We start from the raw sequence: 24,067 nt of genomic DNA, 5'->3' as shown, positions 1-24,067 counted from the left end.
AAACTCACAGGTGTTCCTGAGCTCTTCACAGCTCTCTTCTGCATCCTTCTCTCATCAGTGTCAGTCTTAACAATAATTTTTCTTATTGTGTTTTGACACTTTGCAAGAAACCTCAGCTCAAGAGGAAGATCACGTAACAGAAGAGCAAAGGGAGCATGGAGAAGATGCCACGAAGATGCCGCTCATCTGCTTGAGTGGCTGAGGAAAAAGGATCCTCATGTGACATTGTCTCACCCCCATGTCTTCTGGATTTGGTTGTTGCCAGGGTTAGTATGGCCTTACAGGGAAAAAGAGAGGGGGGAAACCCTTCTGAGGACATACTTGCACACTTTTTGTGGAAAATCCATATTTTTTTCTGCCTGCACTCTGAGCTGCTGGAAGCTGTGTGCATTAACCCTGTACAGAGACTGATCCAGCATGTTACAAGATGTGATTTGAACAAGGTTATAAGAAGTTACACACTATATCTGGGGAGAGAGCAGGAACTTCTCATAGGATATCTAATAGTTAATGTTATAACTCCCTCACCAGTTCTACTCTACACTGGAGTCAGTTTTTCTCATATCAGTCTTCTGTGGATTCCAGTTTTTTGAAATTTATGTAAATTTCTCATTGGGATCACTGATCTGTTGGGGGTTTTCTTCTGGTGTTTTTTCTCTGCTTCACCCACACTTATCAAAAGCAGGGCTGTCCCACTGTCACAAGGAAATTATCACATACACCACTTTTCTAATTATTTCATTACAGCAAAGGAAACTGGGAATAGAGAAAGAGTGAAGTTCTCGTTTTATTTGTAAATGTTGAGCTTTCAAAACCTTTTCCATTCCAGAATGCATTTAATTTTAAATCAAACTTTCTTACAAAAGAAACTCTGAGAACATTGGTTTTTTTGATCAGAGATCTGATTTCAGTGTCTTTAAAGTGAAAAAAGTTATTTTATATAGCTTCATCTAACTTCTTAAATAATTGTATATACTTTTTTCTATTTTGAAAAGCTTTTCTCAATAATGCCAAGTACACTGAAAATGCCAAAACAGGTCTTTTGGATATTATTGAAATACCAATTTTATTTTGTTAAACAGAAAAATCATTATGTTTTTTCAAAACAGTTGGGCTTCAAAACAAACATATTTTTTCCTTTAGCATTCCTCCACACACAAACACTCATTATCTAGGCAAGTATTTTAATACTATGTAACTCTCATTCTTTTCAAATTGGTGACTGTGTGGTAAGAGGTACCTCTTCCAATGAGCTCACTTGGAAAAGCTGTAGCTGCATGTATCCAGCCTCTCAGGCTCAGTACTGACTTCCACAAAGGAAAGTATGCAACTGGAATTCCTGGAACAGACCTCTCTTGAAGTATGTGCTTTGTATCAAAGATGCTATTTCTCAAGGAAAAAAAACCCAAAAGCAAAACCACAACAAAACCAAAACCCAGAACAAAACCATAGCCAACCAAAGCCCAGCCCATAACAACAGATCAACAAAAATAAAGCCACTTGTGTTATAAATCAGCTTTTGTCTTGACTTGCAGAAGGTGCAACGGCCCCTTCATCCGCTCAAATCCTTCCACTTAGGAAAAAAAAAAAGAAAGTGGAGATGGAGAATGTGGCCCGTTGAGCTCAGTGTCTGCACCTCAAACCCTGCAAGCAACTTCTCTTCCCCAGTCTGGTAGTGATGTTTCTGATTCCCAGCCTCCCTCTCCAGAAGCTGACAAGCAGCAGCAGCTCTCATCCCAGGCAGACTTGGGAAATGACTAATTAAGCAGTGATTGCAGGATTGCTTCCTGCCCTGGGTATGGGACCACAAGGGTGAAGCTTCATAAAGCTGCAGTGACCGCAGGAAGTGGTGCTGTGCATACTCCCACAATGGGGGCATTATGGAGACATGCCCCGGAGGCTGCCGGAGACCTCGCTGAATGGATCCTGATACCATCGGGGAATGGAGTACCTGCTAGTTCAAAGAGAGCCTGAATGCAGGTTTTAATCCTTTCTGACAATTGTTGAGAGGAAATGGCCTTTCCTCTGACCTTATCGTTGTAAACAACAACTAGTCATCAGGTTTGTCCTGCTGAGGGAATAGTCAAGGTCTGTGCAAGGATTTTACTTCTGATTTTTTTTTTTCTCCTCTGATTACAATGGTTTAATTCTCTAGACATGAAATGCATTCTCACCCCTTAATATACTGGCTTCATGTACATTCTTTCTTAATTATTGAGTCCATGCAGCTCGGCCTGGTTCAAATTAGCTCCTCAGAGCTGTTGGCAGACAGAGTGGCCAGTTTCAGTACTCAGCCCTGTGGTTGTTTTTGTGAAGGGCTGTTGTGGGATGCCTTTTGGATACTCCAGTATCACCAGAACTGGTGAGACAAGGCGTGAGACAAGCTGACAAACTCTTCTAGCATGACAGAAAATCACTGAGAGCTATTCTGACATGGCCAAGAGGCAGGATGGGGAATTGCTGCTGGGCACCATTAGCGTGGCAGTTTTAGCATGATAGAAGGATGCAAACACTTCCGGAATTGCAGAGGTGGGTGGATTTATCTCTGTGGATTCATATGGCTTTTAATGCTAAGACAACACAGATGACAGAGGAAATGAGAGGGTAGCTTTTGCTGCTCCTGGAGTTCGAGCTGACTTTCTGTAGCGAGCAGGACAGAGTGACTTTGCAGCAGTATTGAGATGCACATCACAGTGGCCACCTGTGAGCATCCCCTTCCCAGTTCCTGCTCATCAGGTGCTAAGTGGTGTAAGGGAGATCAGCCATCACAGCCTTTCTGAGAGGGTGAGCTATTCTGAGAGAGCAGAGCTATTAGGAGGGCACTTCTGTGCCTGGTCATAGACCTTGGCAGGCTATATAGGAGGTTAGCGATGGCTTTGTACAAATGGCTTTTTAATTCCAGTGGTGGTTATGGGTAGCACTCACATGTCTCCTCTTTGGTCCCCCACGCTAAGTCAGACAGCAAGCCAGAAGAGATTTCTCCCTTGCACTGCACAACCTGGCTGATCACTGCAAAATGAAGGATGGGCTGCACGAGTCAGCCTGCCTGAGCTCTCTGCAATAAACAGCTTTTCACTGGAGCAAAGGAACATTCCTTCCCTAGGTAAAGACAATGAATTGTAATTTTTTCTTGTTATCCTGGTTGACCCAGCTTAACACCTTCTCTGCTTGTAAGGATTCTTACTATGTGCTTAACAACAGAATTGTGGTGTATTTTCAGCAGGCTGAAGGTCACTATGTATAGGTCCATATTTCTAGTGAAAAACCTGTAAAGGTTTTTCTGTAAGAGGGAGCAGGTTAAAAGCCACTTTCCTTGGGTTTGGAGGAATGTCTGAGCAGGCTGTGGCAGGCCAAGGGGAGACTGCTGGGTTTTTAAAGAAAGGATGTCTGGTTTTCACAACTATGTACCTGTGGTAACCTTGGGCTGTGTTTTGTGTAACATATCCATGAGGAAGGGGAAAAGCCTAAACACTGGTGGGAGCAGCTTCTGAACGCCACATACATCCTCTGCCAAGTGGATGGTCAAGGTCAGGGTCTCAAGTGGCGAAGTAAACAGGGTTGGATCTGCCCTGTGCTTTGTCTCTGGCACCCACATGTGCTGTGGCCAAGAACAGACTGTACCCAAAGGGATGGGTTTCTCTGATTTTCATCAGGGCTGTAGGGCTGTGGGCGGAAGAGGGCATTATAACAAACATTTGCAGTCTGTCCTGTAACCACGTGAAGTTGTTTTGCTTGCGCCATACCAAAATGTGTTGGGATCACTCTGCTTCCAGTTTTGTTCAGAAAACAACTGTACAAGGCTGTGGTGCCTGTGTGCCAGTGGGACTGACGTGAGTAAGTGGGAGTGATCTCAAGGAGCTCTGATGTGATATGCCTGAAGGACTTTCCTTTCCTGGGGGCTGACCCCTGTGGCAGGGTTGTGTAATTAGGCTGCTGGGAGATCTGGTCATGGGTATGGTGTGTGCTCTGTAACCTGCAGGACACCGGCAGGTTGTGGGGGCAGTACCACCATCCCAGTTGCCTTTTGTGTGCTCTCTGCATCACCTGTGCACTGTCTGCATCGGGGTCACATTGTCACAAGACTGAAAGGGAGGCTGTTAGAGGAAGTATTCCCCTTTCAGTTGGGATTAACCCAGTATTTCGGGAAAAAAAAGCTCTCTTTCCGCCCCACCTCTTCTCCCCTCTGAGATTTACTTGTTTATGTGTTTGCAGGTGGCAGCTCTTTGCCTTGTTGTGGTATTACCTGTGCTAAGGAGAATCATAAAAAGCTCAAGCAGTTATTGATTCAGTAGTGGGAGCCGTTTCAACAGTGATAAAATGCCGCCTCTCCCTCAGTTATGAAATACCTATCACATTTTCTCTGTCCACCCTGAGGTTCCCTTTAAGACTTTTTGAATTATTTCCTCCACTTTATAGAGCTGTAACAAAGGATGAGTGGCTGGATCGCTGTGCCAGCTTTACCTGAGTAAAAGGGACCACAGACAGGCTGAAAGGGCACCTGTCAGCAGGCTACTAATTGCATGTGTCCATCAGCAGGTTGTCCTTCTACCAAAGAATGTTATCTTGGGATGAATCCATAGGCAGCACAGAAGGATCTTGTTGAGAGAGGCGGAGCAGGGAGCTGTAGAGTGCTGGTACTTACCTGGATGGTGTCTTCACAGCAGGTGCAAGAGTGAAAGGGCAGCACCAGCTATGTGAGAACTGCTCTGCCTTGCAGTGATTGTGTTAGGAAGGAACACACTTTGCTTTTCTTCCCCACAAGGAACCACTTGCGTTGCATTTTGCACAGCTCTGCAACATTTCTGGAAGTCTGCAGTGACTGGTTGGAATTCTGTGGGGAGTGAATGCTGCTTTTCCTGCTCGTTTTGTCCCATGCATGTTACACTGTGCACTGTCTGTAAAGAAGAGTGATCTTTTTGTTTCAGAGCTTAGTGAATACCATCATGGAATGCCTTGGCAGTCTTCATACCTGAGAATTGTATTTTTTTGCTGCACGGGAGCAGCACATTTTGCTGTTCTGCACAACTCAAGCTGTGGGAGCATCTAAATTTCCTTGTGCAGTTCAAATGTTCCCTGTGGCCTGTCTTGGAAGCTTCTTACTGAGGCCAGGGAAAAGGGCAATTACTTAAAGATATTTGCACGTGGTTAGACTTTTTTCTGATCTACTGAGAAATAATCGCAATCACTTCCAGATTCTTTGACTCAAAGAAAGCGTCACCAGAGCTGACAAGGTCTCACTCTCAATATGGTCTATATTGTAATTAGGATGTATATTGCCATCAGCACCCCGAGACCTTGGGAGAACGTGAGCTGAGGATTTTACTTGTCTGCCCTTAGTGAATGCATGTGAGAGTCTCATGAATATTTTTGAAGCAGGTCAAATACTTGTCATTGCAAATCTATAGAGGCCTTAATGAAAGCAATCCTTTGAGCAGGAGTGAAGGTGGATTTCTCCTTCCTTACAAGAAGGCTCAAGGAACTCTGGAATAAGTTTGAAGGAGTAGGTAATGTCTGTGTAGTGAGGTTTTTTTCTCTCTGAAGTTGGGGAGGGGAGGCTCCTGATCTTCATTCAGCTGCAGGCTGGCACTTAGCGCATGTCTGGGGGCAGTGGAAGGGCCAGGCAGGACTGGGATGGCTGTGATATACTTGATATGGAAATTGGGATGCTTCCCAAAAGCAAGTTTGCTGATTATATGGCAACAAACAACTTGGTGTTAAGGGATAGGGTAGAATCTTCTTTTTTGGTAATTGTAATTATTATTATTTAGAGGCAATTACATTGTTAAATGAACACCTCACAAACATTATTATCCAGCAAAAATGTCAGGTGACACTATGGGAAGGTGGGAAAAACAGTGAAACTGAGGCAGTGTGTCACCTCCCTGATGCCTCCAGAATGAGGCAGAGGAAACCCCAACACTGTTGGAATTCAGCTTTTGTGAAAAAGGGCTTGTGGGTTCTTCTTTTAACCTGACCTGCTAACACAGATGTGGCTGAACCCCCAAAGGAGGGGGGAGAATGCAGAGTATGATGTGCAATTCAGGTGGAGGGACATCAGAAGCTGGTAGGACTGTGCATCCTGGTCACTTCAGAGCCTGACTGCCAAAATGTCTGGTGCAATATCAACCCCACTGATTGACTGAGACACAGGACTACTGAGAACCCACGAGGTTTATCCCTTATCTCAATGTAAGTCCTGGAAATAGAAAGAGGTGGTGTCAGAAGAACTTGCTGTCCACCTGGGGAGCCTGGAACCTCTGCCCACGAAGACTGAGAAGCCTGTATTTGGCTATTTATGTCTTTGGCTGTTGGAAGTGGGCAGCAACCTGTGCTGTTGACCCAAGGTTACATCCATGACTAGGACTGAGTTTCATTCTATTTCCTTGAGCTTATGCTGCCATTCACTGATTTTTGTTGTTGGAGCTCCTTTGTCTGGTTTGATTGCATCCTGACCCTAACCTGGTGAGATTCCAAGCAGTGCCATGTTCAAAACAGAAGTTCCCTCCTCCTAAAGCACATGCAGGATCACTAGTCCTTTTCTTGTACTCATAATGCTCAAGGGGGCTGGAGCTGAGCTTCTGCAGCCCTGGCTGCGTGGTGATGGAGTTGTTCATATGAGAGGAAGCCTGTGTTTTGGTGGACGTGTGGTGTCCTGCCTCCTGTTCCTCAGCAGCCCAAAGGTTTCTCTGTTTTTTAGGGCTTCATACGTCCAGACAGACTTATTTTTTTAAAAAGAGATAGAATAACCTCTGCTCTGGCCTCAGTGCAGGAAAGCTTACCCCCAAACTCTCTCTCCTGTTGCTTTGCTTGGTGTTGCCTTCGAGCCAGGGAGGACCTTTCCAGTAAACTCCTGCACAAGAGGAGGCCTGTCGCTGTGAACTCTTGCATAGTAATTAGAGGAAACAACTTTGGGCTCCCACCACTGCTTATGCAACAGGGCTGGATTTGGAGTTGTTTGTCACCATGCAACCCAGCACCAGCACGCTGGTGCCTCTGTCCTGAAACCCCTCCTTTGCCTCCATCCCCCAGCTGCTTTGCAGATTGCAGGAGTTTCTGTCCCACAGTCGGCTCCCAGGTAAATCCTGTCTGGGACCTTTCGAGGGAAATCGTAGCCCCTCGGCAGAAATGGTCCAAGTTTCCAAGGCAACTCTCCTCTAACCCTGTTTTGAACGCTGCCTCGTTCCCATAGAAAGTTGCCCATTAGTCTGGTCAGCAGCTGCTGCGGGACCACGCCACCTCCAGAGAAGTTGTTCTTTGCTGGGCTCTTTATTCCCATAATGAGCAGCCGGGGGGCCGCGGGTGGCTTGTGCTGCAGCCCCCGAGCAGGGCCCTGCTGGTGCTCGGGAAGGGCAGCGTGTCCAGCACGGAGCTGTTTTGAGGGGGTGCTTGTGCCTTTCTACCTTCTCAGGGAGAAAGAGGTGCTTGGGGCTCCTGGGAGGTGCGTGGAGCAGGAGGATCAAGTGCTGATGGGGCTGCTCTTGGGGGTTTTCTGGCGAGCGGGAAGGTGACAAGTGAATAAAAAGGACACGGCATTTTATTTAATTAGAAAAACCAAACTCCCTAAAACTAGCCTCCGAAGGGCCTCCGTTGTCATCAGCTGCACAAAGAGCTGTGACAAATGAAAGGAACTGAGCAGAGAAAAGGCTGCTTTCTCTTTGTGTCTCTTTCCCAGCTTCTGTTTGCTTTGCTGTCTCCCTTGCTCCCATTGATCAGGCATGTGGAAACATTCCTCCTCCTGCGCTCCCATTGTGGCCGCCCGGTTGCCAGGCTGCCGTTGGCTTGAATAACTTCACTAAGCCAGGCCTCTCCAAAACCATGCCATCCGGCGTGCTGGATGCGGAGCCAGACACTGCCCTCCCATCCTCCTCCTCTCCCTCCCCCTCCCCAGCAGCAATGGGGTGCAGTGAAAAAATGTGCCAAAGAACAAGGGAGGTAACGCGGAGCCCCAGCTGGCCCGACGCGGGGGAGAGGCGTGAGCTCGCCCTAAGAAAATGGGGGCAGCAAGGAGGGGACAATGGCCAGCCTGGGTCGCTGCCTTAAAAAGAGGGTGGGTGGTGGTGGTGGTGGTGAGGGCTGTTAGCCCAAAGTTCCTGAGCAGAGAGGAGACAGAAAGGCACGTTTCCAGGGGATACAAGCTAGTAAAGTGCAGTGAGGTAAACCCCAGCCTTGTATCCTGTGGAGGGGAGAGGTGGCGAGGACAAAACAGGAGACAGCAGGCAGCCGGCTGTGACTGAGAGTGATTCGTGGCCAGCTCTCACTGGCTGTGCCACAAACATGTCCCTACAGCATGCAGGGCACCTTGGGCCAAGCTGCTGGCTTGTGCAGCGCCTCTTGATGATGTGACACCAGTGTCTGGTGCAGGTGACAGCTCTGGCACAGAGTGTGGCTGCACTCCTGAAGACAGTTCAGGGGCAGGCCAGAGGTTGTACCCCTGGGACTTGCCCTTGGAATTAACTTGGGGTGGCTCTGGTGCTGAAGACATTGGGCTGCCAGCCCAGGGACCTGGGGGGCTTGTGCTGTCTCTGCAGAGGGGTGGCACCCACCCGAACCCGCCCGCTGCCTACAGCCGTTATTGTGCTGGGTACGAATCTGGCCTATTGTTCTTAATGCTATTTTTCATCGGTGAAATAGCAGTGAGCAATCTGTGCTTTCAGACGTGCTTTTGACTCAGCACAGCCGGGGCTGGATCCTCAGCTGGTGTAAAGCAGCCCTGGCCCATCAGCTCGCGGAGTCACCCGTGACCCCCATTTAGTCTTCGCCCCACTGGCAGCTGTGTCCCGGCGCTCTGGATCAGAGGAGCTGTATGACCACGGGCTGAGGCTGTGGCCAGGCACAGGATCCCCTCCGGGTGCCGCCAGGTCTGTCCACAGGGGTGGCCCCTGCATCCCAGGAGGTGGAGGGAGATGTCCTGGGGCAGCTGGAGCCTAAGCCAGGCTGGGTTTGCTCTGCAGAGGGGTCCCGGGTTTGTGCTGGGTTTGAAGGGCAGGGACTGCTGAGCTCAGGTGATTAACATAACAATCCTGGGGCTCTGCCTTCATCCTGCGGCTAAAGCCTGGTTTGCTCAATCCAATTTCCAGCCTCTGCCCTTTCTTTAGCAGGCTAATTACAGCGGCAGGACAGTGGAAATGACCTTCTTAAAGCCACAGTGCCCCTCATCTACTTACCTGTCAAAACACAGGAGACAGAGCACTGGTATCATTCAGAGAAATAACATGTTTAGATACAATGAGTGAACGTACTGAAGTGCAGAGCTCTCCCTTGAAGTTCCCAGTAGGAATTTGTGTGTGGTTATCAGTAGTGACTGTGCATTTGTAAAGAACTTTCCAAGCGAGGTCCGCTGGCCAGCAGGCCCATGGAGGTGCGGGTTTGTGCAAATTTAAGGAACAGTGAGTGTGCAATATTACACTGATAAATGTGCAAATGCTACCACCTGTGAGGGCACTGGGCTGGAAAGCTTCCGCAGCGCTGGCTTCTCTCATTAGTCATCCTAGCCTCATTCTGTCTGTAGCACGGAGAGCCTGGCTCCAGTGCAGCTCTGGCCTCCTCCCGCACAAATTTGGATGTGGCCTTTGGGCCCGGAGAAGCTGTGAGTGCTCTGATGGCTGATCCTGCAGGTAACTACTGCCTGGCATGGGCTGGAGCAGGAGCTTGTGTGTGGAACCTGCCTGGGGGCTGCAGCTTCAGATGAAGCAGAATGGGAAGCTGCAATCTGCAGGAAACCCTTGGGCTCAGCACAGGATGCTGATGTGGCCATTGACAGAGCAAAGGATGGGTGTTCCCAGCGTCCTTGCAAGGGCTTCTCCACTGGAGCAGAAACAAGTGATTTCCGAGGAGGGTAGGGCATGTTTCTGTATGAGTGCTCTGACCAGACCTGTGCTGTAGGTGGTCTTCGTATTATAGTTCTTGAAACTGTGTCAGCAGCCACACAAATCTGCCCCTTCACAGAAAGTAAAATCTTGTGCCTGACCACTAGCTTGGCACAGGATAAATCTGTTGTGGTCCTGTTGAAACTGTCAGTGATCTCTTGTTAGGGCTGAGTTTTGCTTAGGATTGGCTTCATTTTGTGATTTTAGTAGTCACAAAGCAAGAGGCAATCTCCTGGATGCAGGAGGACCTGTGAGGTGAAGCCAGTCTAATCGGTGGAGCAGCCGTAGCTAAACTGCTTCTGGAGCTGAAAGAATGGGTTTGCTATCTCTGCTGCTGGGAAAGGAGGAAATATGGTGAGCATCGTGAGGTTTAATGTAACGAAACAGGCCAGGAATAAAATTAACTGGATAGCTGCTGCAGATGTGTCAGTCACACTTTGCCCCAAAGCCACTGCTGATTGCTGAGATACCTGTTCCGTCAGGCATTGAGAAGAGGTAGCAAAACAATTTTCAATTCATGGCAGTCTTGGAGACCTGCTGCACACAGCAAATTTGATGCTGTGATAACTGACACTGTTTGTGACAGACAAATCTGTGGCTTGTGTGGTGAAGCAGTTCAGAAGTGCCTGCTGTCGCATACCAAGAGGTTGCGGAAATGGGACTTGCTAGGAAAAATGTTGCAAGAGGATCCCAACCACCAAAGCCATCCACTGAAAACCATAGGAGAGCAACAAGATATTTGAGCATACTGAGAGGGTTTTTTTTTCCCCCCAATTATTTTTCTTTCCAAAAGCACAAATGGTCTGATCCTGTTGGAAGCTACAAAATAGGGGACTGTTGAGAAACAAGCTGGAATTGGGAAAACTAATACTCCAGCACTGAAGTATAAACTGAACATATCTGAAAGAGAAAGAAACAATTACAGGAAAGCCTGTTACTAGCAAACTACTGGGAGGAGGGCAAATGCATCCAGGGCAACAAGTCTAGGATAAATACAAGGAACAGTGTTGGAGGCATGACCTTGCCCATCTTTATTACGACAGCCTTTTCCTACATTTTGTTACTGGGAAGATAGACACAGGAGTTGTTCTGTCTCTAACATGGAATGCAGGGTTGTAGGAAACAGTGCAGTTGCTTAGTCCTGTGCAGAGGGATGTGGCTTTCTGGCAGGGCAGGGATCGTGTTAGAACTGTGCACAATAAGATGAACCCACAAATGTTACCGTTGATGATGAAGAGCAGCTGGTTGCCTCAAGTGAGTCAGATGTAATTTGAAATTATGCCTGTGGATTATTTAGAACTCTTAAGATAGAAAATTAAATAAATCTGTGTGCAGTGTGTATGCTACCTGTAATGCAGGTGCACTATGAGAAGACACAAGCTGAAGCACACAATAAACATTGCTTGGAAAGGGAAAAGAATGTCTCCATAATAGGATTTGAGGGGCTCCTTGTTTATGTTTTCCCATGTGAGCTCTCCAAGGGAGACTCCCTTGTTGGAGGAAAGCCCTGCTGTTCCTGTCACTGGTCAAGTGGTGACAGTGGGCAGCTTGGCAGAATCTGTGTGTAGACTTTGCAGTATTAGGAATCAAGGCAAGTGGTGTTATCTCTTCTCCATGTGTGGTTAAATGCTTTCTCTGTAGCTGGTGCCAGGCACTGTCGCGGCCCACTGCTCACAAATGCCTTTGCCAGGTGGAGACCACGTCTGCTTTCAGCTGGAGTTAAGGACCAAATGAGATTGCAGTCTATATGTCACTTCTAAATGACACTTAGGCTCCTATTTCAAAGAGGAGGTTTGGAAAACTGGGTCCTATGACACTTTCAATGGGAGAATACACCAATCTCTCTTTTTCCTGCGCTCTGAAATACATGAATAACCCACATGTGTGAGAGCTACCCTGTACCACAGCTGTGTCAGGGGAGGATCTTGTGTTTCCTTCAGATTTCACACCACAGTAGGTGACCCTGATCAGACAGTCTCTCAGAGAGAAGCCATCATGGAAATGCTGTTTGCAGCATCCCACACTGTCCTCACACAGAAGTCAGAGCCCTCCTGTTTGAGTCTGTGCAGTAATCAGTTGCACTGCCCCTGTTTTGGGGGAGATTAGTGCCATGGTGTCTACAAGCAGAGATTGTGCAGTCTAATTTTGTAATGAAGAATTATAATGAAACAGTAGGCAGTGCTTCCTGTAAAGAATATCTGCTGTGTGTGGCTTTGTGCAGGATAAACTGTCTGGCTTAAATATAGAAGCAGTGTTCTTCTGTCAGGAACTCCAGAGAAAATGCATTCGAGTTGGTGTTTGCTGGCAGTGTGTTTGGTATGTCATTCACTTACCTATCTAAATTCCAAATGTAGTAGTTAAACCAACGTTAATTCATTCTCTTGTGATGTACTGGACTGATGGAAATCATTGTACATTTGTGAGATGTGTGTTCCACATCACAGTGGAGCAGTTGTCTGTCAGGGTCTGGCTCACAGGTACCCAGGGTCACTGGGCAGGGTGCTGAACCTCCTACAACACTGACTTCACTCACAAGGACCTTGTTTCAGCTATGTCTGTGGCAGACTCTTAGTAACAAAACTTCTGTCTGAAACGTGCTGTGTCTGGCAAAACAAGCAGCAGCTCCTGTGAGGTCCTTCCAAGCAGATTTCTCTCACCACCATTATTCTCCATGCACATGCCCTCCATGCCTATCCCAGGATTTGCTTCCTTCCTTCTGGTGATCTGTTATTTTGGAGCACAGGCTCACAGAGCCAAGCTAGAGGATCTCCAAGGGAAGTTTTAAGTGTTCAATAAAAGAAGGAATGCAGGGAGAAAAGAAAGCACCGACTCAAATGGCATCATTCTCTTTCCCTCATCCCTTTGAGGTTCTCCTGCCTTCCCTGCCTGCGTGTGACCTCCCTCCTCTCCCAAGCAGCCTCTTTCTTTTTTCAGTCTTCCTCCTGCCCCTCACCCTCCTAGTTCATTGATCTCCCTTTAGGCTTTATTAGTGACTCCCCCTCCCACCCTTTCTCTCCCTCAGTTTTTCTGATTCTCTAACATGAGACAATTGAATGAGGCCAGACTCCTAAGCCGAAGCCAGGGGTGAGAGGGAAGAGGCGTTAAGATTTAATGATATTGCCTCTTTAAGGAATCCCTAATTCCTAACACCCATCTCCTCCCCCACCTGAGAACCAATTAAAACTCAATGAATTCAAGTGGAGGCTTTTGTGCATCACATGTGCTTGACTAACAAAGCCTTCTCCATGCTGGAATAAAAGCTTCTATTCAGCAGCCAGTTTGTTCTAATTCAAATCACTTCCACTCCAGCATCCTCTCCTTCCTTGCTGCTCCTGAGTTCCCAGGCTGGGCTGCCACCCGCACAGCCCTGCCCAGAGCTCCGTGCTCCACCTTGCACAGCCCCTCCTCGGTGGCAGTGGAGCAGAGGATGGGAGATGACCTTTGTATGGTTGACTGGGCAGTCCATGGTCATTATGGCCCTGTTCCCAGGAGCCTGCAGGGCTGGGGGTGAGCCTGCATCGTGCCCTGCAGGAGCTCCAGCCTTGGGAGCTGTCTCCAAAGGGGCTCTGCTCTGCCCTTGGGAAACAGCTCCTCTGGGTGGAGTCCTCTGTGTGCAGACAGAAAATGACCTTGTCTATGGGCAGAGCTCAGCCTTCCTTGAAATGAGTGAAAACTCTCCTTTTCTCTTTGCTGTAGGGGTTATGCAGATATGGGGACACCTGAAGTAACAGGGGAGTCCAAAAGCACACAAAGTCTGAGTCCAAGTAGTTTGTACTTTCATCTGCCTCAGGGTATAAATTGCACTACCTGGGAACCCAAGGGTAGCTATGTCTTCTATTGTGCCTTGAAAATGAGCTTGGATAAGGTCATCTGGGGAATAGAATACATTTCATGCTATTCAACTTCCAAATTTAAAAACCTTACTTGAAAGCTTTGCAGCTGCAGATCTGGGGTTTGGGTGGCTTTAAGTAGAGAGGCAATTCTCTGTCCAGATGTTAGTCAGGTAGTCTTCCAGGTGTAAAACAGGCTCTGCTCAGAGCTTCTGCCTGTGCTTTACTGATCAGTGTTACCTATCTGGTGGCAAAGCTGTGTGCATGACATTAACTGGGTTATCTTTTCTCTGTTCCTGCAGCCTCCTATTTGTAGAGACACTTTTGGATATTTTCGCTCTTGTGAGAAATCTCTGGTAGAAGCAGGTTGAGCGCTTTGCTCTGATGGCAGTGAGGTTTTTACTCCCTCTAATCTCTCCTGGGAGCGAGCTCCAGCACTGCAGGCCAGCTGCCAAGGAAGCTATCTGCTCTGCTCCAGAGCCTTGTTCTGGTACATGGCAATTGCATCGCTCCCGGAACACGTGGGTTTCTCAGGGAGCCACGGAGGAGGTATCCAGCTCTTGAGTAGCTGGGACCTGTCCCACAAAGAGCTCTGGCAATTGAAATGAGCCCTTGGAAGCTGGTTTGATATTTGCAGAGGCACCAATGCTGAGAGGAGCGGTTTGGGTTTGCAGGTAGTTAGGGACCTGTGGTGTCTGACAATGAGGGTATTACATTTTAAACTCCTCTGAGAGTCTGTAGGGCTGGTAATTCTTCCTACCACACTGCCTTGCAGCTGCCCAGCGTGGCAGGGAACAAGTGTTAACACACCTCAGGGTGTGTTGCAGTCTTCTAGTCAACTGTCACGATAGAAAGATTTTAATATCTCTTAGCAGTCCTGTTCCTTGCTATGGCTGTGGTCTCTCACATCTTAGCACCAAACCCCAGCTCTGGCCAACAACTAGAGCTGAATGTGTTTTACTGTTCCCAAAGAGCATGTTTGGGTCTATACTTGTCTGTCTCTTTCATGGAACACTCCTTTGATGTCAAGAGACTTTTGCTATTTAGTAAATTGGCACCCATTTTTCATCCAGCTTTTTTCCTGTAAGTGCAAGTTGGCCTCTTGTTGCAATGATGTGCAGAGTTGAAAAAAAAATTTTGCTGTGAATAGGTTTTCCCCTAGAAAACCCAGTCCTATGTCTACATAACTGCAAAAGAGCAGGGACTCTGACAAGATGCAAAATGCACGAGGTGCTCATGCTGACCCACAAATTGTACAGAACCATTCGTTAGGTGACGAGTTAATTTCAGGTAACGCTGTGTGGCACCGTGACAGTGGAATCTCTGCCCATCAGTGTGGTGAGGGGGAAGAAGATGAGATCAAAATCTGTTGGTTTGAAAAAATACTTCGTTCCTTGTGAGTTAGGTAGTCCTGATTATTTGGAGGAAGTTAAAAAGTATTTCCCTTTACAGCTTTGAGTTATTTTCTGCAACATGTTCTTTCTGAAGATCTCGAAGCGTCTTTGGTTTTTGGGGGTTTCTTTGAGGTAGGGAAGAAAAACCTCAGTTTTCAAGTAGTAAAACAGAAGTTTCTTGGCCCAAATCACCCAGCCAATCTGCGAGAAGAGGTTGGAGCAGCACAAACAACTCAAAAGCTTTACTGAAGAGCTCACTCCTCTTGAGCCTCCTGCGAAATGCAGCAACTGTGTAGTAGCACTCTAAGGTGGGGGCTGCCAGTGCTGTTTGCCTGTTTGGGGCCTGGGCCTGGCACAGCTTAGTTGGTCCCTAGGCTTTTCTGTAATAAACAAGCTTAATTGAAGAGAGCAGAAGATCTGGGCTCACGGGGTTGTGGGGCTCAGTGGGAGAACAGCCCCTGCCTTCGTGAGGCAGCTGAGCTCTCCCGTGTCCAACACTGACCTTCGTCTCTGGGGCTCTGCTCTTTGTTCCTGTTTCTTGTTAGTGAAATGAGTTTGATGGTCTCAGACTTGCTAGTAAATGGTTTCTACTTCAAAACAAAGTGCAGTTAGTTTGGCAGGAGAGTCCCAGGTCTGACCTAAAACTAAATTACAGCTGACCCTGAGACAGTGAGGCCCCTCCAGGTCAGGGACAAGGGCATTGTCAGGACACTGGGAGCTTGCACTGTAATTAGCAGCAAAGGTATCAAATACCTCCGTTTCCAGCATTCCTGTCCTTAAAGCAACACAAGCATAAAAATCTCAAAATTTTTCCTGCTACAACCTCACTAAAAACAAAGCAAAAGGGAAGGAAGGCTGAACAAACTTTTATTGATTTGCTTTTTCTCTGTTCTGCAGTAAATCCCTCCCCATCTTACACTGCCTCCCACAATCCCTTGTTCCCCCAGCATCTGGGAATGAATTTACCAGACGCTGCATTGCTTTCAAGGCTCCAGAATGACCAGCACACTTGAGCACAGTTTGCCTGACAGCAGAAGTGTATAAGAGCAGCTTTCCTACTTCAAAAACTTGTTTGGCCTCAGAGCTGCTCTCCCAGCAAATGCCTCTTTTATTCCCACGTTTCTTCAAAGACCAGAGAGGCTCTTTTAGATTTACCCTCCAAAACGTGATTTGTCTTAAATCACAAACTTTGTGGGGGTTTTGTTGTTTTTTGTTTTTTCCCCACAAACTTTCTCTCACAGGAACATCACAACATTTGAGATAGAAAAACACTTTTACCAGCTTTGTGGATGTCCAACAGAGTGCCAGTAAACAGAAGCCAAGGTGCTATTGCAACTAAAAACATAGAGAAGGTATAAATTACCTGAGCATTAAATTTTTGACTAGTCACCTGTGCCACTACAAATGAACAAACACAGATCTCAGGTGCACACCTTGAGACACCACAAGCTTGTTTTGCCAAAAATGCTGTGTGCTGAGAGCTTCCCCAGGCCTTCTTTGGAATGAGGAATGTTTACTGCATCTCCAGCTCTTCGACTCAAATATTTAAAATCAGTGGGAAGTTTCGGAAGATGCCTCCCTGTTTCCATCTGTCACGAGTGGGCAGTTTCCAAACCCCAGGGGTGTCTGTGAAGCGGCAAACGTGGTGACCCCCAGAGGGGAAAGGCTGGAGCACGGCAGGACATACTGCACAGGGCTTCCAAAAACACCCGTATAATCAGATTACAAGTCCAGTGAGTCAGGATGTCTTAAGCCAGAGTGTGATCCCTCTATTTCACGTGTAACTTGTGAGAGTCCTCTCTTCTAGTGTCTCCAGAAAGGCACCAATCATTCCTGCAAACAGGGGAGTAGACCTGCTCATTGATAAATCAGAAATATGGCAGGCAGATGGAACTAAAATCTTAAACACATTTAATTAAATATTTGTAGGAATCTTGAGCGTGTTTTTTAGTGTTACTATTCCCCATTTTGATACGTGTATCTGAGAGAAACTTTGGATTATAGAGGTTACTGTTTCACTCCTACTTTTAGTAACATTCCACCATGAGAGAGGTTTCCTGCTGCTCCTCCCTCTCCCTGCTTTTGTCAGAGTATCTCCATGTTGCCTGTGTCTCAGCCCTGAGCTAAATAGTGCCTTGGACAGCTACTTTGGGAGCTAGTCCTGAGCTGTTGCGCTGCCTTGGCCACGAGCCAGCTGGGAGCTCTGAGGAATATAGTTTGTGAATCACTTCTTGCTCCTGGTGGGAAAAGGGTCAGTGACTCAGTTTACTTCAGCTCATGGAACTGCATGGGCATGAGGTAGGTGGGGAAAATTCTACCTGAGACAAAAAAAAAAAGATAAAAGAAAATGGCACAAGGACCCTAATGTAGCAGAATCAGCCTTGAGGGAAATCCAGAGCAGGCAAAGGCGTGAAAAGATAAATGCTTAAAGGCTGTGAAAAGTGAGAAAAAGATGGGCAAGAATGGACAAGTAGCAGCAGGAGCAAAGTATTTCCCACTAGACTATGAGCAGTGCAGAATCAGAGCTTGTCTTCTGTCAGAGGTCAGCTCACTGGGTGTGTGGGCAGGGGCAATCGCTGTGTCTTGGGACCAAAGGACAGATTCTGAGCCTTTTCCAGTTCCAAACTCAACACATTTAAAAGCTGGTGAAGGTTGCTGAAACCGGAGCGTTTAGTAACAGCCATCCCATTCCATAATCCCTAACCTGGGAGGATCAGGAGCCTGAAGGAGTGAATGTTGTGCTCTGGGGTGGGGGAAGCCCTCTCTCTCTGGAGGACACCACTCCTGGCCCCGAGAGTCTGTTCTGCTGTAGAAAAGCAGCTCTGAGTACAGCACACACCGGGCCAGTTTGTACCTTGCTGTAGACTGTTCTACAGCAAACAGAAGAATGACCAGAGATGTCCAAGTGCCCCTGGTCCCTGGCAGCCTCTCACCTCCCTTCCCCTTGAGCGAGGAAGAGGCTCAGGCAGGAGTTACGTGCACAGGGCAGCTAAGCCGCTCCTGCAGTCTGAGGATGGGAGCTTTGCCTGGGAAGACACTGGTGTCCGTCTTGATTAGGATGTGATGCCTGATTTAAGTCATGTGACAAGTACAAACAAAATACCTTGGCAAAACCTTGAGGAACCAGGACAGGCTGAGCTGCTTAGGAAGATTTACAGTGTGTATTTCTGTCCTGTGCACTTGCCTTGGTCTGAACCTTTCCCATCTCAGGAACTCCAGGATGCACCCTGGATTTTAAAGATGCTCTTTTCTGTTCACTCCTCCAAATAATCTGCAGACCTTCTCAATGTTGTACTGTTAAGTTTCACAGTTACTTAGTCCCAATTACTTTACACCACCATAGTACCAGAATACTATAATATCATCCTCTGAGAAGTGCTGTTGGGATTTGTGGAGCAAAAGTCCCATCATCTTAGATTAGAAAATAAGTCTTGAAGAAATGGGAGAGTTAAAAGCCAGTGGAACTGTTATAGCAGAGGTAGGAAATCGATTATGTCCTGACAGAGAAGGGATGAAGAAACAGCTTTTGCTTGCTTAGCTCCTGTTCATGTGTTGAGCCAAAAGTTCTCTGTCTGCTCCTGTGCGTGTCTCTTCCTTCTAGTGCTGCTCTGGGACAGTGCCAGGACCCAGATTTTCTGCCTCCTGCAAACATCTCAGCAGGGAATCCAGTCCTCCTTCCCCTGAGCCCTGTTCTCCCCTTGTTCCTCCATTCTCTTGGACTCTGCCTTCTTTAAGGCAGATTTTAGAGGTCCTTGACATGGTGCTGACTTCAGCCCCAGATTAATAATTCACACATGCATCAGACCTGCAGAAGATGTGCAGATCCATGGATAGTGCAGCATCACTGGGCCCTGCCTGCTGAGCTGGTGCTGAAGGCCCAGCAGATTAGACTGGAAAAGCTGTGTTGGCTGTGGTGGAGTGCTGGGGGTTACCCACCCCCCCCTCGCCAGGACACAGGATTTTATTTTTAATTCAGAACTTTAATACTTTTAAAAAATGCTAATACCGAAACCCCTTTTGTCTAAGGGGTTCTGGCAGCCACTGCACTGGCTGGTGCTCTTAAACCTGACCCAGACCTTTCTCTGTTACCCCTGTTCACCCAACTCATTCCCAGACCTCTTCTCCAGTCCTGGTGGTGTTTGGTGCAGCTCAGCCCGTGCTGCACTGTTACTTGCCCTGACATGTGGCTGTGGACCATGGCCTTTAAATTCCTCTGTTATTCCTATTCACCAGCCCCCATCTGTGCATTGGAACACACTCAGAACTCCCCTTTCCATCAGACAAGCCCTCACTTTTGCCTCCATTACTCCAAATTCTTTCTGTCATTTCACCTCATGTGCTGAAGAAACTGTGCAAACTGGGGATTCAAAGTGGTGCCAAGAGGTCACCTCTGTAACGTGCAAGGAATAAAAAGCAGAATGTGATAAACAAACTGATATTTGCTTAATTTGATCTTAAAAATCTTCATGGATGGGGATTCCTTGGCCTTCCTGCCTGATCTCCCCCATCTTTAGCCATCCTTATAGTTGCTACTTCTAATACCTAACATCTCCTTCTGTGCCATCTGAGCTAATTGCCTTACCTTCAGTGAGCACAAGGAATAATTTAATCACTCTTCTTTAAAACAGCCTGGCACGTCTGGCAGGATTTTGGTTGCACCTCTTCTCATCTCTGTTCTCTAATGGCAGGGAAATGGGTCCCTCCGTATCCCACCATGGGAAGCTCTGAGCTTCCTGGCAAGGAGGGGAAGAGCGGGAGGCAATGTTCTGCTTCTGGGCTGGGGAAGAGCCTCTTAACAGTGGCTGCTCTGAGAAAGGTCCCCTTTCCATGGGTTGCTGGAGTGAGGACCAGGAAGGGGTTAGGTAGGAGCAAGGACGCAGCAGAAAGCAGTGACTGATGGAAGTCTGGGACAAATGGCAATTAAAAGTTTAGAGGGAAGGTGGAGCTTCAGGGCACCTTAGAGGAGAGAGGTCTCATTTTTCAAATTTGTTGTTGCTTTCTGTCACTTTGTATGCAATCTTTGGAGTGTTAAGAGAAGTGAAAATGTTTGCAGCTCCTCTTTGGAGAGGGGAGATCCTTTCCAGGCTGCTGCAGGGAGGTGGCACCTGGGGCTGGGCTGGTGCTGTGCTGGATGCTCTCGGTGCACGGAGCAGCCCCGGTGCTGGAGTTGGGCAGTCGAGGCTTCCTCCCTCATTTGCTGGACTGATTTAGACAGGATCATGGAGACTAGACACTGTGTAGTAGTTTTTAGAGCTTGGAGAGAGGGAGAATAGCAGGAAGGGCTCTCTGATTTTTCCCTTAGCCATCATTTCCAGGGCAGCGGGTGGAAGCTTGCGATCTCCTACTGTCCTTCAGAGACCTCTCCTTTTTTGCTGTTTTATGCTGAATCCCTATGCTGAATTCAGTACGCTGCAAGTTCTCTTGATGTTTTATTTTCCATCCCTTGCAGACTTCTTTACCCTTTTTTTTCCCTGAGGCTCCAATCCCTCTTGCTGTTTTGTGGTAATTGGGGTGGTCTCCTTCTCTCCCCTCCCTCACTCCTTTCTTCCAACCTTATCCTGGTTGTCTTTATTTACTCTTCCTACTCCCGTTTCTCCTGCACTTTATTCACCCACACCTACGTTTCTCTTGCTTGCAGCCCTGTTCCTCTCCTGTGTTACTTCCCACCCTGTTCTCAATGCTCTGCACCATGTAGCTGGTTTTCCCTCTGTGAATCTTGCTCTGTGAGGTTTCCTACATGAAGTAAAGAAACCCTTGGTGCTTTTGTAGTCATTCCTCTCTTCCTGTTGCTGGCTCTGTCTCTCCCCCCCACCTGAGTGGAATCTAAACAATTAAATTTCTCTAAATAGCTCCTCTTCCCCTGTGTGCCTGACTCTTGCCCCAAGCCAGCTCCTGCCAGGCAGGAGGTGGCAGAGCAGTGGGTTCCCCTCGAGGTAGACACCCCTGGCTTCCTTGTGCTTTGCCATCAGCCTTTCCAGAGGGTCAGCATCCCTCCCAAAATAGGCGCAAGCACCACTGGAAGCCACTGCCAGAGCCTGGCATTGCCCCCAGGCTGCCTACGGAGCCACAGTTAATATCTTCCAGGTTTGCATGGTCGGCATTGTAATGCAAGTATTACAAAAATGATTTGAATTCCAGTTCAGAATTGTTTATCAACTGTCCAAACTAAATGAAAATCAAAACTTGTCCTAGTACCTCTCTGCCAAAACCTCCTGGTTACAGACAGGTCTCCAAGACACAATCTCTCCTTAAGCCTTATATGATGAGGGAGGAAAGGAGAGGGCTGCTGCCCTGCCCCTCCCCTAACCTCCACTTTTTGGAACCTCCCTCTCTCCATGAATAACTCCAGTGTCTGCCACTGGTGCTGGGCAGAGCTTTGCCAATCATCCTCCTCAGCAGGAAGTGGACATGATTTTGATAGTGTCACTCTACCACACACGAGACACTGAATAGCAGCAAGAAAACTGAGCAGTTTTGTTAATCTCACTGGTGTTTGGCAACCTCTCAGCAGCAGCCACAGAGGCACTACAGCTGTCTGTCTGCAGCCCCAGGAATACAATGCTGCATTATTTTATATTCGGCAGATCATCTTTCCAATCATAAGGTCTGGAACGTTTTATATATTTACTTCTCCGTGAGGAAAGCTTCCTACTGTCACTAATCAACAGATTTTTCGAGACCCACTGTCTTGTGAGTTACAGAGATAAATGAATTGGTACTTACAAAGCACTTTGGGGTCCTAAGGTGGAAATACAAAATATTGTGTGTATGTTTTGGAAACGACCTCGGAATAAGTTACATGGTATGGTGTCATTCCCAGTGATGCAAGTCCAACCACATCCTCCATCCAAATACTCCTGAAGGCTCAATTTTTTTCCTCTGATGTTCACAGATGTTAAACTCACATTGATCCTGTTCTCCCTTCCCCAATGTTATTTTGGCAAAGAAAAAACAAATCAAATAATAAACATAATGCAAAAAAAAGAAGACACAATGAGGCATTTTAACACTGTGTCCCTCAGAGTGCTATACTTGTACTGTCTTAGAAATAACACACATTTAAAATTATAGTAATGCACTGGTAGCAAACCAAGAGAGGTTATCCTTTAGTATGTCCAACTCTGGGCTCTTGTTTCTTTTGTTTCTTTCTTGTGTTTAATTAGTATTAGTCGTGTGATTAGGCTGGACAATTATGGAGCATAAAACCTGTGCCAGGTGACTTGAAAATATTAGTTCCCCCTCTGGAGCATTTGCCCTCCAAATGGGAGAGAGCAGGTGCCAGGAGGCAGCGCAGCAGCCGTGAGCCTGGGCAGCGTGGCAGACAGCAGCAGAGCTTTCTGGCAGCCCAGCTTTGTCCAGGTTTCCCAGGACATGCAAGAGGAGATGGCCGGGATGCTGCCTCAGCACCGCTGCTTCCACTGGCCGTGCAGCCCTTCCGTCACTGCCAGCTGCAGTACCACCTCTGCACGTTGTTATTTATATTTTCCTGCTGCACCAGCCCGGCTGCCCCTCAGGGCACCTCCACCCAAAGTGGTGACTTCAGCCCTGTGGAATGATGAGTGGGTTATTTTGGAGAACCAGCTCAGCCTGGACCAGTGGCAGCAGGAGCTGGGATGCTGTATAGCTCAGTTCCCAGGGGCGGCTACCAAGTCTCTGGTGTTGAGTGTGTTGCTGTGCCCAAGCACAGGGCCAGGAGACAGGATGGTGTCACTGACCCAGCTCAGGAAATGGAGTGGGTGAATGGTGGTTTGGCAGAGCTAGTGGGCAGAGGATGAATTTAACTCAAGAGTTGCAGCCTCAGGATGAGCCCATGTAATGAAAGATACTATTGCAAAGCATTGTTAAAACAGAGGTGTCCTGGTTCCCCTCCAGTAGGGAAATGAGGTGTATTGGCATGTGGAAGAGCAGTCATGAGAGAAGGGGAAGAAAGGTCAAATGAGAATGGCACTGACCTAAGCTGTCAATACCCACTCTAGGCAGTAAGAGGGTACAGGGACTCGTGCTGGAAGGAGACAGAGATGCCTGCAGGGAGTATTTGGCAGCACAGCGGCACATGCCTGGGACCTTGTGATAACCCCTTGCCATGAGAGGGGCTCACAGCACTGTCACCGGAGGTTTTGGGCACTGCTCTGTTCCAATATGCCACAGATGCAAACAAATACTTCCTCCCAGAGCAATGCATGGTGCAGTCAGGAGAGGTTACAACTCTTCTCTGACTTTAGCTTTACAGGTATTTCATTTGTTCCTCGCTGAGCTCCTCCAGCCACGCAGGCCAGGTTGCCCAAGAGTAGAGGCAGCGCACACAGACCTGCTCCAGAAGCAGCATGTGGATGAACTTGTGTGGCAGTAGAGCTCGGCACGAGTCTGTCTGTCAGCCTAAATGAGCAAGAAAACTGCGCGGTGCCTTGGAGGCCAGCCCGACCCCCCTCCCGGTGAGCCGCGGGCAGAGGAGAGCGGCCGGGCTGTTCGTACCTGGTGCCGCGGGGCTCCGCCGTGCCCGGCAGCAGCTCTGCCCGGGGTCCTGCAGCCTGGGCACTGCCGTGCGGGGCCGGGCAGCCCCTGACCCCCGCAGGGTCGCTGCGGGCTGCCAGGGGGCACGAAGGCACCAGGGCTCCGGAAAGGCGCCTCTGCTCCCTCCTGCCCGGCCAGGGTCCCGGGGAGAGGGCAGCCCCGGTCCCGACCTGGAAGCGCCCTCGGCAGGAGCCGGTCCCGAGCCGCCCCCGCTCCGGCTTTAACCCGCCCGGTGCCAGCGCCCGGTCGGCAGCGCTGAGACACCGGGGGGAACCGGGCCGGGGTGTCCGGGGTCCGCCGCGGCGAGCCCGAGCGCGGCGGGCCGGGCCTGGCTCCGCCGCCCTTTGTCCGCCGCCCCGGGGCAGGTGCGGGCGGCGCGGCCGGGGACAAAGCGGCCGCGGGCTCCCGGGCTGCTCCCGCCGCCGAGCCCGGCACCGAGCGCGCTCCTCCGGCGCGGTGCGGGCGC

The 24,067-nt window shown here is 48.4% G+C and overlaps 1 long non-coding RNA gene across 1 annotated transcript in view; it reads left to right on the top strand.

Annotated features, from left to right (window-relative positions):
* LOC120323775 overlaps positions 1-24,059 on the top strand; it is a 44,248-nt gene extending 20,189 nt beyond the window's left edge. The window contains exon 7 of the long non-coding RNA XR_005564606.1: positions 108-24,059. This is a non-coding gene — a long non-coding RNA (uncharacterized LOC120323775). The remainder of the gene's footprint in view (positions 1-107) is intronic.
* The last annotated feature ends 8 nt before the right edge of the window (positions 24,060-24,067 follow it).

This window comes from Pipra filicauda, unplaced genomic scaffold (assembly GCF_003945595.2).
Source record: "Pipra filicauda isolate LSUMZ 115617 unplaced genomic scaffold, ASM394559v2 scaffold33_size4404698_pilon, whole genome shotgun sequence".
In the NCBI taxonomy this organism is placed as follows: Eukaryota; Metazoa; Chordata; class Aves; order Passeriformes; family Pipridae; genus Pipra; species Pipra filicauda.
The sequence above is the reverse complement of the archived record's forward strand: the minus strand, read 5'-3'. Positions and strand labels throughout refer to the sequence as shown.